The 12,981-nt window shown below is 34.2% G+C and overlaps 1 protein-coding gene across 2 annotated transcripts in view; it reads left to right on the top strand.

Moving 5' to 3' along the window:
• Positions 1-12,266: 12,266 nt before the first annotated feature.
• The window catches only part of LOC149417272 (fibroblast growth factor receptor homolog 1-like), a 279,900-nt gene continuing 279,185 nt past the window's right edge, over positions 12,267-12,981 (top strand). For both annotated transcript variants that reach the window (XM_089640181.1, XM_089640180.1), the window contains exon 1: positions 12,267-12,598. The gene's annotated coding sequence lies outside the window, so the exon portion shown is untranslated. The remainder of the gene's footprint in view (positions 12,599-12,981) is intronic.

The raw sequence follows: 12,981 nt of genomic DNA on the forward strand, positions 1-12,981 counted from the left end.
ATCTATTTTATTTACTTGCTACTCAAACATGCTCATTATATTGTACATTATAATTTATAATTATGAATAGCGCAGACCCGTGAAAAGCTTGTGAATCATTGACTTTCAAAAATATTTTTGTTTATTATGCAAAAATATTATACATTTGTTTAGTGACAAATTGGAGAGAAATAGTAAGCAATACTTATGATTGACTAAATATTATATTTACATGCTGTAAACCGTATAATTTGCAGTGTGTAATTTATTGTTATTTATTTATTGTGTATTTACTGCGTGTACAGTCGTATCTTCTGCATTTGTTTATAAATCGACCTGCCTAGGTATATTTGTCAAAAAAACATAAAATACACATTTCAAATAGAATTATTTAACTAACTAACTAACCATCACGCCGTTTCCCCGCAGGGGTAGGCAGAGAGGACGGACCGCCAAACAACTCGGTCTTGGCACACACTTCTTGCCTCATTCACATTCATACATCGTCTCATACATACTCTTCTATTATTCTGACTCTTGACATGGCCGACTCAAGTATCTGATTCTCTCGGTCGTGCCATGTCTTCCTCGGGCGTCCCCGACTTCTGCTACGATTCACATTTGCATCGTATATTCTTCTTACACTCCTTTCTTCGCTCATTCGCTCTACATCCCCAAACCATCTAAGCGTCCCTTTCTTGATCTTACTCATTACGCTTACATCAGCCTTGCACTCTTTGCGGATCTCCACATTCCTCACACGATTATACATGGTTTTACCACACATACGCCTCAGGTATCTCATTTCAACAGCATTCAATCTACTTTCATCCTTTCTTTGCCAGATCCATGCTTCACTTCCATACATCAGGGTAGGTACCAGCACTCCATTGTGGACTGATAACTTCGCTTCTTTGGACATCTTTTTGTTAGCGCCAACTGCGTTCAGTCCTCCATTAATAGAGTTACCTGCATTTACCCTTCTTTCAATATCTCTGTCAGCCTTCCCAATAGATTTATTTAATAAATAAAATAATGTTGGTACCTACTTTATAGCATTTTTGAAATTATTCTTAATTATCAGTTCTAATTTTGGGAATTAAAGTTCATTAAACATAAATATTTTTTCGCATTACACACGAATACAATAAATTTCAAATCACGCATGCCTCCATACACCGACCATCGAAATTTGGATTAAAACATTAAATTAACGAAATTATTACATTTCATCAATTTAATTTAAACATGAAAATTTTTAAATACTTACATATACTTTTTTTGGTTTGACTGAGGATTTAACATTCCTCCACAGAAACTGCCTCTTAACTGCTGTGAAATTTTAAAATGTCTTTCTTATAAAACTTAAAAAAAATAGTAATAATTTGGTTTGAATGAGGATTAAACCATTATCCCCAGGATAACTAAAATGAGTCAACCGCGCTATCACTTATGCCAAATCCTAATTAGATGGTACCGAGATATATTTCGTATTTTAACTGCTGTAAATTTTTATAATATCATCCAATTTCAGCGACATGTGTGTGCGTGATTACCACCAAAATAATGCCTTTTCATCGATAGCGAGTATATCTGCCGAGTTTCAGCTCGATCGGATGTCGGAAAGTTGGTCAATTACCACTTCCAAGTTACCATTTCATTCATAATCAAGAAAAAAATTCAACATATATTTAATAACATCCCTTTCAATCCTACAACACATTTTTCAATCGTTCCAATATATTTATTTTTTAATTTTATTTAGTGGAACGACAATTTTTGCAATATTTGTTGTCTGTTATATTTTAATCATTTTATTTCTATTAATCATATATTATTATATTGATAATACAATGACGTATTAGTTTTATGTAAATATGGTCATTTTTGTCTGTAATAAAATAAAATAATTAATGAAACTTCAGTCTCTTTGGTAACAGTACCTACCTACGTTCAGAGATCACCCATAATTTAATTTCCTCAACAGCTGCTTCCGCATTTCCTTCCCTCGCAAAATACCCGGCACAAATTACAAATTACCAATTATCCATCAAAAAACTTTTTTTGTTTTTTATCGAAGTACGCAGTTGCTCCTCTAGTCTGGATTAATAGAGATCTTGGCACTTGTTGGACGTAAGATCTCAACCAAACGTACAGCTTCCTGTATTACCCCGTGTCACTAAAAGACATTCCAATCATCAGGAATGACTTTAGATTACCGGCTATCAAGGAAACGGGTCTAATCTAGGATGCGAAGTGAAAAATGTCCGGAGGAAATGTCATTCAAGTCTTTTTTCACTGGGTTTCTAATAAAAATATGTTTTAAAAATGAGCTTAACGCAGTGGCGTGGAGATAGCTGAGCAGAAAAATCTAATAAATATTGAACCTACTCACTTAAGGTTTTTAGATTATATTATATCTGCAAATAATGAGGTTAAATTTAAGAGTTTTTTGGGGTTTACAGTTTCACAGTAAATCGTAGGTAGATATTAAAATTCACCTATGGTTTGTATTGTGAATTCATGGCAATTATGCCTTTTTCGAAACGATGAAAAATAATAAATATTTAATTTAATTTTTGTGATAACTTTTAATAATCTTTTGTCGTCTTAACCGTCTTAATATTGGCACAGTATGTGTCGATACAAAGGGCTATACCATCAAAACCGTGGTTTCAATTTTTCCTCATTTTTCTAAAAAATATTATAAATTTCTTCACTTATTCGAATGTAATTGGACATTGCTCCTCCCTTTGCTCTTTCTGTGGTATCCCGCTCTCTAAACAAATATTTATCTTTGCTATCAATCTGAAATTTCCTCCCCTCTATTACCATTATTTCTTCATATCTTCTACAAATGTCTGAACTCGACTCTAATATTCTATCTCGTAATAATTATGATATTTTACCTATAAAATTGGCATATTTAATATTATTTGATTCGCCTTCTCCAAAGTATGAAATGATGGTCTGGTATTCTAAAATATTCTTTCCCATGGTGGGTGAAAGCCAGTAACCACAAAGTTGGATTGTTGGAAAAAGTAAGCTATGTCGAATTTTTTAGATAAAATCCATAATCATGGAAAGATAACAAAAATGTGCAACTTTAGGGTAAAAATTGCCCTTATGATAGCCAGCCTGAGATAGAAACAGGGCCAGCCCAAAGCCAAAACGTCGCCTGGCGCTCGTAAAAACCTCAAGGGCGCTGTGTTAGGCGTCTGGTATTATCTGTGCCTTAGCTCCTTGGGTCTTATCAAGTCGGCGCCTGGAACTGACTGCTCTAATTGCGCCTGCACAGGGCCGGCCCTGGACAGAAGATAGCACCAAAAGTAGAATAAATTAAATTTTAATAACATCTCGATGCAGAACTGGGGATAGAACGTCTAGACGTTAGGAGAAATATTGCAATGGTGTTAGTGGCGCACAAGCTGCTAAATGGGCACATTTGCAATCCAGATATTCTGGAACGAATTTCTTTTTATGTCCCTGATAATTTCATCAGAGCTAGACAGCACAGATTATTTATTTTTCCAAGGGGCAGGACCAACCTACCAATGATCATGCCTTTGGGGAGAATAACTACTTTGTTAAATCACATTTCTTCGGTGATCGACATTTTCAATTTGAACCAAATAGAATTTAAGACGGCAATAAGCATACTATTTAACAAATCTGGTTAATCAGATAGTATTGATGTACTTACCCATGCAAATAAATGTATGTACTTACTTACTATAAACTGTAATTTATAAACTATTATTTGTGAAATGTAAATGGATTATACTGTTTTTCACAATAAATCAATAAAATAAAAAAAAAATAAAAACATCAATATAGTCGCACATACATTGACGTTATCCTCGTAAATAATAAAAGTATTAGGCACCTGGTCCCTACTTACCTAATATATGTTTACCTTCTGGGGGTGCAATATAATAATGTTCTTTATAAAGATAAGATTTTTGCCCTGGGGCGTTTGAAAAGAACGCTACACCATTGCTGAAAGCTCTCCATTGGGGCGAAGTGCTTTAATATAAATAGGTAATTCATTAGCCAGTTCTTCCGGTATGAGCTAAGAGTTTTTCTGAAAGATAAAAATGTCTTCCTGCTATATCTTACTGATTTTAAACTCTGCGCTTTGGTGTTTGAAATCCAAGAGATTCTTCTGCGGTTATAAATGTCATCATGAATCTCCGGGCGTTTAATGAACTCAGTTGGATATCAATAACTCAAAGGTGTGGGAGAAGGGGTGGTTGCATGTAGACTAGGTTGTAGTTGGGTGGTAGAAGATGACATTTTTAGACTTTATGAAACTCACATAAACGGTTTCATTTTACATGTCATATTAATTTGTTGGCATTATTGAATTGTTTAATTGAAATTTCATTTGGGAACTGTAATAACATTTATAAAATTTTCACTAGGCCTATGTAAATACTATACATAACTTTGATTTAAGGTTTTGAAGCCAAGATGAAAGGACGAATACTTAAACAAGTCAGTAAATTTGCAGTAGAACAAGAAAACTGCCACTCATGTCGTATGGAAAGTAATCAGCAACATTTTGTACTTAGTTTTTATACTACATTTTATGACATGTTATAACCTTTTATACTTTTGTAATAAACAACAGTAATAGCAAATAACATTAGTTTCTTTCAACACCTTTCTCATACAATTTACACCGTCCAACTATCTTTTTTCAGGTATAAAACATATTATATATATATAGTATATATGTGGTATATATTTTTACTGTATGTATATAAGAATTATGTATATATATATTGTCTCATTTTATGCCTTCTGTAAGAAAAGTACAATTAATTCCGGTGGCTTAAACTTAAAAAAAACATGGTTCATATATGTACACAAAATTACAAAATTTCATCAAAATTAACAAACTTTAGGGCTTGTGCGGGAGACCAAAATACCATATTTTATTAAAAAAAACCGTTTCGTACTTATTTTTATGCCCTAATATTACTGTTTTTTAACTTGGAATAAACAAAAAAGTTATGAATTTATTTTTTTAAATTAAAAAAAAAATTGATATTTTTTGAAAAAAATTAAAACTTTAGGCCTTGTGCGGGAGACCTAAACATTTTTTTAAAAATTCAAAAAAAAAAATGTGGTAAGTTGTGGTACCTAGTAGCAACTTTATTTCAACTTGGAATTTGAAAACAAAAAAAAAGTTAAAAATCGATACACCCTACTGCGCACTCAGGCGACTGGTAGATTTCCAAAGTTTAAGGGGGGGGGAGGATTTATTGGAAAGTTCTTTTGTGACCTCTACTCACAACAACTTATTATTTACATCACATTAATAAAATAGATATTGCTAATAATACCGTTGTATTTTCCAGGAATGTAGTCTACTAGTACGTACAATTCTCTTTTTTATCCGACGCATTCCGATGGGGGTAGGGGGTTTAAACCGCTTGACCCCCTTTATATAGGTCTTTGTCTACCGCTCTTGTGTTTTGTGTTAATCTTAGAAATATGACAAGAGATCCCATAGGTGCTGATATTACTAACGCACCTTTGGTATTTGAGAATAATTTCGCTGTAAGAGCATTATTCAGAAGGATGGAATTTTAACACGGAATTTGAATGGTGCACTGTTAAAAGTTTAGTAGATTTTTCATACAATTTTGTCTTATTTCCTAATATTTTTTATGAGAGTTTACTGTACAAACGCACTTTTTAGAAAACCGCCACTGAAAGTTAGTATTATAATTGTATTGTATTTTTGACAGAATTGGACAGTTAGTTTAGTTTTTCTTTGAGCTGTTTCAATAAATTCTATTTTGGTAGCCTGCATTACTCTCTTACAAATGTTACAAGCAAATTCCAAGTGAGGTCTAACAAGCGATGTTGTAAATAGAGTTTTATGAGTCCTAATGTCTTTGAACAGTTTTCTAAATAGCTCGAATAATCGGGCTTGCCTTTATTTGGGACGTTTGAGTCGAGGGTAAAATCAACATATTAATCTATTATTATTCAGTGGTGTACGAATCAACTAGAACAATAAATTATTTCATCCAAATTCGTCCCAGTCCCAAGCCAGTACTAGCTTTTGGGTTTAGTTATAATAAAAAATGTAATTTTGGATTCGGGCCAAAATACACAACTTGATTGTATAATTTATGTTAATCAAAATTTATAGCAAATATCTTGTATGGAAGTGAGCTATATTATTTATATGTGATTAAAATCATAAAATTATTATTAAATAAAGAAATACTTTTTTCACGATTTTAGAAGAAATTTGAGTTATAGTAATTATTAAAAATATAATCTTGCTCAACCTACTATAATAATATAATGAAATAAACATTATTAAAAATGCGTTTTTGGGTGGAAATTTTAAATTATTTACGACAAACTAGTGTTCTAATGTAAATCAGTCTTTTATTTTATTAAAACAAAAATAACTTTGTTTACATCACTTTATTATAAACAACCACTACCTACATGTTTCATGAACGAAGTTCACCTCATCAGGAGTAAGTATACACTTGTATTTTTTATTTTTATTTCTTTATTGGTTTAAAGATGTACAATTATAATTTATACATATTACACGTTTTATCGTAACACACCTTTTTTGAGCAAACGCTTGTGTTAAAAAGGTGGAGAAACGCAATTAATTACTATTCAATAAATAAAAATTTACAAACAATTGTTGTGAAAAATTAATAGAAGAAAAGAGGAGAGAAAAAAGAAGAAATCCGAAAAAAAGTATATCTAATATTATTTTATAGAATTATGATTTTATTTTAAAAGTGTAATAAATGAAGAAATTCTACTGAATTATATTTTTAATGATGTTTTTGAATTTAACGTAATTTTTTTGTAATCTTACATCTGGAGGTAATTGGTTAAACCATTCCACTCACTATATTTATAAAATTGTTGGGCTGTGGTGGTGTTGCAGCACGGGGTGGTTATAGAACCATGCACTTGTATAATGTATACTTACTCCTGCTCCTGATGATGTGAACTTCGTTAATGAAACATGTAGAGGTTTTATTTAATAAAGTGATGTAAACAAAGTTATTTGTGTTTTAACAAAATAAATAATGCCATTAAAGTGATAAGCTTTCAGCTGTAATTTAAATTTCAGAACGTCAAAATGATTTTTCAACCATTTTTTAGTAGACCTCTAGAGTAAAAATATACTTTTATATAATTGTCATTAACTCACGGAAAATTGCAAGATTTGCCATCATCATGATAAATGGAATTCTTTGATGGCCCATATTTTTATATAATTAATTAATATTATTAATTTAAAACGCATCAATTAAATAGCTCACACCCATACTAGATATTTGCTATTCATTTTTATTTTTTTTAAATGCGATGTTTGCTTAAGTATTTTGTCCTCAAATCCAAAATTCAGATTTGTGTGAAAAATATCATAATACATTAGTGTTATTTTATTCCTACCTGTGATTATTCCTACACGAAGAAAAATGAGTATTGCTAATTTATTAAGAATCTCTTCAAATTATTGGTAATCCGATTAAAAGGGGGACTGCAGGCCATTTCCTGATAAACATTTAGTAAATTAGTAATAATGTCGGAACACGTGTTCATGCATCTGCGTTTGTCTTGAAAAAGTGAGTATGACTATTTTATTAAAATTCTGTTAAAAAGGTGATGGCAATCAACTTCCCGATTAAACATTGGTCCATTCAGAATATATCGGAACGCGTGTGCAAGCAGGTGTTCTTAACTAACTAACTAACCATCACGACATTTCCCCGCAAGGGTAGGCAGAAAGGACAGACCGTCACAACTCGGCACATACTCCTTGCCTCACTCACATTCATATTTACCAGGAAAAGAACACCTGCCAATGATGAAATGCGAAAATGTTAGGATTATGAACACATTGTTATTTTACTACAAGTTTATCAATAAAACTATTAATTCACTCGTTAGGGGCCTGCAATCCCGGTTTTAACCGTATTACGATAATTTGAAGAGATTCTTAATCTCTCTCTCTGGTTTCAATCCTGGGATTGGTTTGCAGCAATTTTATCTAATCTCCTCTTCCATTCTTCCCTGTCTTGTGCGGCTCTTTTGACTTCTGCATATGATGAGCAGCGCACGTCCACCAGTTCTCTCAGATTCTTAATAGAATAGCAATATTTTTTATCAGCAGATAAATAATAAATCGCTCATAAAAATAATCTAAATCTGAAAGTGAAAACTAAAACAATTAAATCTGAACGCTATGGCTCGGCTCTGACGTCAACCGACACCGTTTAGGACGTTATCATGACATTGACTAAATACAAATGTATCATAGTCTAGATTTATAACATCGTGACGTCTTCTATTCAAAAATTCCTTGGCGCCAATTTACATATCAAATTGTACCGATTTTTACAAGAAAAAATCGAATTATTACAAAAATATTTTTTCCATGAAATCGTGCTAAAGGTATAATGTATTATGATTCTTTGAAACCAACAATGTTCCTAATTAGGCGGAAACTCTAACTAACTAACTAACTAACTAACCATCACGCCGTTTCCCCGCAGGGGTAGGCAGAGAGGACGGACCGCCAAACAACTCGGTCTTGGCACACACTCCTTGCCTCATTCACATTCATACATCGTCTCATACATACTCTTCTATTGTTCTGACTCTTGACATGGCCCGACTCAAGTATCTGATTCACTTGGTCATGCCATGTCTTCCTCGGGCGTCCCCGACTTCTGCTACCATTCACATTTGCATCGTATATTCTCCTTACACTCCTTTCTTCGCTCATTCGCTCTACATGCCCAAACCATCTAAGCGTCCCTTTCTTGATCTTACTCATTACGCTTACATCAGCCTTGCACTCTTTGCGGATATCCACATTCCTCACACGATCATACATGGTTTTACCACACATACGCCTCAGGGATCCCATTTCAACAGCATTCAATCTACTTTCATCCTTTCTTTGCCAGTTCCATGCTTCACTTCCATACATCAGGGTAGGTACCAGCACTCCATTGTGGACTGCTAACTTCGCTTCCTTGGACAATTTTTTGTTAGCGCCAACTGCGTTCAGTCCTCCATTAATGGAGTTACCTGCATTTACTCTTCTTTCAATATCTCTGTCAGCCTTCCCATCTCTCGTAAACATGCTTCCTAAATACACAAATTCATCCACCTGCTCCAAGTATTCCTCATTCACAGCTATATTGCACACTGTTTTCGTACTTTCTCTTTCAAACACCATTACTTTAGACTTACTTAAATTCATCATTAACTCATTCTTCACGCATACTTCGTTCATCCTAGACACGAGAGACTGCAGATCATCCATACTATTAGCAATCAGCACCGCATCATCAGCATACAACAGGCAACATACTTTCAGATTACTCAAATTCGCGCCCAATCCCACCTCTTTCAATTCTTGCATACAATTATCCATGTATAAATTGAATAACCACGGTGACATTACGCAGCCTTGTTTAACACCTTTTGTGATATCAAACCACCCCGTAAAACCACCGTTCACCCTAACACATGCAACGCTTCCCTCATATAGAGACGCAATTGCCTGAGTCAGATTCTCATTCACTCCATACTTGGACAACACCTTCCATAGCTTTTTCCTGTCGACTCGGTCGTATGCTTTTTGTAGATCTACAAAGGCACAGAAAAGTTTCTGGTTTTTTGGGCGGAAACTCTCTTACCCAAATCCCACAGAACGATTGCGAACTAATCAGGACTTCCAAATATTTGTAATAGGTATAATCTATAACATTTCTTTTAATTAATCTCAATTTAATTTGACTGTATAGGGTGATGAATCAGAAGACACCTCTCCCAAATTCGCTAATAGCTTCTTCTCAGCTCTGAGCGATATCTCGTCTATAATTAGCCCAAATGGAGTCCGGCGCGGCGTATTTATGTTGGATTTTCGCAATGGCTGCTTGTGTTTACGTTAGGTATTATATTATATTGGAGATATTTATTAGTTACTGACTGTTGACCATCTTCTCGCGGTTTGCGCGGAATTCCTGTAATCCGCGTTCGTTCGCTGCAGCATCGTTAATGGTCTAAATATGGTCGAAAAATTTCGCGCTTTTCTCGACACATAGTTCGGAGCTTTCAGTTGTTTATATTGAATGCTATTAATATGGATACATCTACTTGGATCAGATTGCGAACTATGTTCGGAATCGGTACACGATTCCATTATTATTATCCATCGACTAAGTAATACCAAATTCCCTATAGGTACTATTAATAATAAGTCCAACTCAAGTGAAATCAAGAACTCAATCTTTAGACGCGCCAGAGTAGTGTGTATTGACATTGAAATTCTTTTCAATGGCGGCAAATTGAATTTATTCAGTACTTGAGCAGTTTCTGTGTATGCAGTTTACGGATGTAATAATTACAATCAACAAAAACATTCTAAGTCGATGCCAAAAATCTTTGACAGGTTAGTGGGTGAAATATATTATGAGTTCGTTTAATCCTAGCAGGTATTGTTTACGTAAAAAATGCATTATACCTTGAAAAATATAGTTACAAATTTTTTAAGGTAAATTCAGAAAAGATGTGCTATTTGAGTTCCATGTAGCGTTCTGTGTTAGTTGAGTTCCATGTGGCATTCTGTGTTAGTTGGGTTCTATGTAGCATTCTTTGTTAGTTGATTTCCATGTAGCATTCTGTTAGTTGTGTTCCATGTAGCATTCTGTGTTAGTTGGGTTCCATGTAGCATTCTGTGTTAGTTGATTTCCATGTAGCATTCTGTTAGCTGTGTTCCATGTATCATTCTGTGTTCATGTTGTAGTTAAAAATAGAAAATAATCGTAATACGGTTAAAAATGAGAATGCAGGTCTTTAACGAATGAATTTATAGGTTTCCTAATAAACTTTCAGTAAAACACGAATCTGTTATCGCGACATCGGAACATGGGTTCATAAAAATTCTAATATTTTGGCATTTCGTCATTTTATCATATCAAACGCAGGTGCATGACAACGAGTTTCGATATATTATGAATGAACTAAAAGTTTATTAGGAAACGGCCTGCAGTCCCATTTTTAACAGGATTTTAATAAATCAACAATACTCAGTTTTCTCTATATAGGTATCTACCTACCAATATAATGTCTTAACAACTGATTTAATTTGAAATTTTCCGTCTTTGAAACCCGTCACCTTTGAACACAGAGCCTGTGACCCAAGAGGTCTAACGTCACACTTAACTAATTGACTAAATTCCCATCTAATGAAAAAAATATTTCAACAGCACACAAACAATATTTAAACTTATTCTAAACGGATATATTTCTAATAGTAAGATTCTGACGACAATAAATTTATTTGAGTCTCACAGTAATCTCTCAGTAACCTCCTTTACTGTAGAGCCAGCCGCACCAATTTGTTCATGAACTCACCCGTGGGGAGAGTCAAGTATTTCCTAAATGCATATGATAAATAGATCAATATGTTTTTCATGTCCAATAACGCACTTACAAGGATTTTGGCACTGAAACTACATCGTTTAAACCCAACCGTCTGGTGCTAGTCAGACTATAGCATTCCCAATTGGGGCGTGATATGAGGCTGAGGGAAAGATATGGGAAAAAGAAAGAGATGGGGATAGGAAGGTGGGGAAGTACCTACTTGGCTATTCAGATCCGGTCACCACAAACATTCCAAAGCCATTTGAAGCAACGTTTCAATTCTGAATGGTGGCCTTACACCAGGGCGATACTGAGAGTAACTTTGGAATGTGCCGCAAATATACTATATGTTGTGTTGAGTGAGTAGGTTCTGAAATAGCAAATAACACAAACTGATGAAATGAAATTTAGGGATTTGAACCAGCGACCTCTAGCTTGCTAGTCGACAGGCTTACCCCTCGACTACAAGATAACACTTTCTCGAAAGCTAGGAACAAACCAATAGAAAACTGACTTATAAATACGGTAAATTATTAATCGATTGAAACGGTAATGAATATTGCTAAAACTTATTTATCGAAATCTCAAGCATGCAAGGGGGGCGTGAGTCTTCCAGATGCCCCCGACTCCAAACCCAAACTAATTCAAAGTAAAAAGGCACACAGTCAAAACAGAACTTAACCCGTTGAACTTCTTATATCGATGATGTGATCTCTCCGTTCAGCATCGCTGTATTGATAGTTGCCGCTTTGTTATATTTAGACGGTCCAGCCAAGCTTTTCGCTGGGAGGGGGCGTCATCGTCCGGCGTCCTTTCAAAGACGTCTCACAGTCGCGAACATAAGCTCAAATAGCATACCTTTTACCACGTACTGTGCTCCTGGTATCTCGAACCAATGATAAGGTGTCAAAAGCTCCCTTAACGTCAAATTAACTGTCAAAGTCGATGTAAAATTAGTGTATCAAGCTTTAAAAAAACAGCAAATCAATCGGGTTTATTAATAAACTACAAAAAGAATCTATGCTTTTTTGTGAGTTGAGAATTTATGTAATAAACCTTGTGATCTTTTTTTGTGGAGTGTTATTTTAAAGTGCTAAAGAAATTGTGTTGTTGTTGGAAACATTCTTAAGCTCCATTTGGCAAGAAAGTTTGTTGATAAAAGTTTGCAGAAAACAAGGTACGTAATTATTTTCAGCGTTAACCACTAACTTGTATAAAATTTTGTCCTGTTTTCGCAAAAGCTGCATCGGTTGTTTTAATAATGAGACTGAAGTACAGACGCCGTGACAAATTTTAATAGTTTTCTGGGAAAAGCGTTATTTATGTCGATATGTAGATGTTTGAAAATTGTTTGAGACATGGTAAATTCTCTGCCGTTGCCAAAACTTTTACTTCCTCCTATTGCGAATGAAGAGGAAAGATTTTGTGGACAACCTAAATAAGAGACGTCGGATAAAATGTGTCAGGGACCTACATGTAAACACAAATTAAAGGTGCGCGGTTATACCTAATATTAGAGAGATTCTCAAACTTGTTGGTAAATCTGAAGAATTTTTAAAT

The sequence above is a fragment of the Hesperophylax consimilis genome, chromosome 15 (assembly GCF_061612785.1).
Source record: "Hesperophylax consimilis isolate HC1 chromosome 15, BYU_Hcon_1.0, whole genome shotgun sequence".
In the NCBI taxonomy this organism is placed as follows: domain Eukaryota; kingdom Metazoa; phylum Arthropoda; class Insecta; order Trichoptera; family Limnephilidae; genus Hesperophylax; species Hesperophylax consimilis.